Below are 1890 nucleotides of genomic sequence, written 5' to 3'. Positions count from 1 at the left end.
AAAATGTGTATTGAGTTGCCATGGCAACATACAACAGTGTAGCAACTGCTCAGCTACCAGGATTCAAGTGTTAGGAAAAGATGGGGAGTATATTAAATTAATGAACAAATTAATAAATTGTCTCGATGCTGCTCAATTATCCATCCATCCATTTTCTTCCGCTTATCCAGGGTCGGGTCGCGGGGGTAGCAGCCTAAAGCCCCCAGTATACTGCCGCGTACATCCATACTCAGAGGTACGCACGTATGTATGCAGAGGTACGAGAGTACCCCCAAGGGCATGTCCGTGCAAAGCTCAAATTTTTACGACCGCATACGCGTACGCGGTGTCGCTCAATAAACTGCCCAGCGATGGACTGTTTTGTATGCGACACCAATGTATTAAATTCCCCTTCTTCATCCCTGATCTGGCCTTTTCTTGTGTTTTTTTGCCAAGAGGCAAGAGATCTCTTCCTCCTCCGTTGATGCAATGACTGAAATGGTAAGAAATAAAGGAATTTGTCATGAGCAAATTAAACTCAGGTCCAGCATGGCTGCAGGAGGGTCTGGAGATTTCCTGGTGGGCTGGTCTGATGTGTGGGCTGTAGAGCCAGCGCTCCCTGTTTTTATTTTTTAGATCTTTTTATTAACAACATATAAACACAGAACACCGCTGCGGCTGAGGCTGCCAGCGCTCGTTTTTTTCCCCCCGACCTGTCAGTCAATCCAGTAGGCGTGTCAGCAAATGACCAATCGGCGACCTCAATTTGTCCCGAAGGTAAACACCCCTTGTCTGTGAAGCTGCTCTGCAGCTGCTCAGGGTGTACGCTGGAATTTAATGACTGAACCCTCTGCGTACAGTACACGCGTACGTACGCGTGAACGGACGTACGCGGCAGTATACTGGAGGCTTTCATAGGGAGGCCCAGACTTCCCTCTCCCCAGCCACTTGGTCCAGCTCCTCCAGGGGAATCCCGAGGCGTTCCCAGGCCAGCCGAGAAACATAGTCCCTCCAGCGTGTCCTTGGTCTTCCTCTGGGTCTCCTCCCAGTGGGACGTGTCCAGAACATCTCACCAGGGAGGCATCCTAAACAGATGCTGAGCCACCTCAACTGGCTCCTCTCGATGTGGAGAAGCAGCGGCTCTACTCTGAGTCTCTCCCAGATGATCGAGCTTCTCACCCTATCTCTAAGGGAGAGCCCAGACACCCTGCGGAGAAAACTCATTTCGGCCGCTTGTATCCGAGATCTCGTTCTTTTGGTCACAACCCAAAGCTCATGACCATAGATGAGGGTAGGAACATAGCTTGATCGGTAAATTGAGAGCTTCGCCTTTTGACTCAGCTCTCTCTTCACCATGACAGAACTGTACAGCGCCTGCTTCACTGCTGATGCTGCACCTATCTGCCTATCGATCTCACGTTCCATTTTTCCCTCATTCGTGAACAAGACCCCAAGATACTTGAACTCCTCCACTTGGGGTAGGATCTCCTTCCTGACCTGGAGAGGGCACTCTACCATTTTCCGGCTCAAGACCATGGCCTCGGATTTGTAGGAACTGATCCTCATCCCGGCCGCATCGCACTCAGCTGCGAACCACTCCAGCAAAAGCTGTAGATCACAATCTGATGAAGCCAACAGGACCACATCGTCTGCAAAAAAGCAAAGACGCAATCCTAAGGCCACCAAAACAGATCCCCTCAATACCTTGGCTGCACCTAGAAATTCTGTCCCTAAAAGTTATGAACAGAATCGGTGACAAAGGGCAACCTTGGCGGAGTCCAACTCTCACCGGGAACAAGCCCGACTTACTGCCGGCAATGCGGACCAGGCTCTGACACCGGTCATACAGGGACCTAACAGCCCATATCAAAGGGCCCGGTACCCCATACTCCCAGAGTACCCCCCACGGGG

General features: G+C 51.1%; 1 protein-coding gene across 1 annotated transcript in view; it reads left to right on the top strand.

The window, feature by feature from the left end:
* sanbr (SANT and BTB domain regulator of CSR) overlaps positions 1 to 1890 on the top strand; it is a gene marked incomplete at its 5' end in the record, with an annotated part of 66761 nt that overhangs the window by 41812 nt on the left and 23059 nt on the right.

Source organism: Nematolebias whitei, chromosome 1 (assembly GCF_014905685.2).
Source record: "Nematolebias whitei isolate Nwh7 chromosome 1, NemWhi1, whole genome shotgun sequence".
Taxonomy (NCBI): Eukaryota; Metazoa; Chordata; class Actinopteri; order Cyprinodontiformes; family Rivulidae; genus Nematolebias; species Nematolebias whitei.
This window is presented reverse-complemented; position numbering and strand designations above follow the sequence as displayed.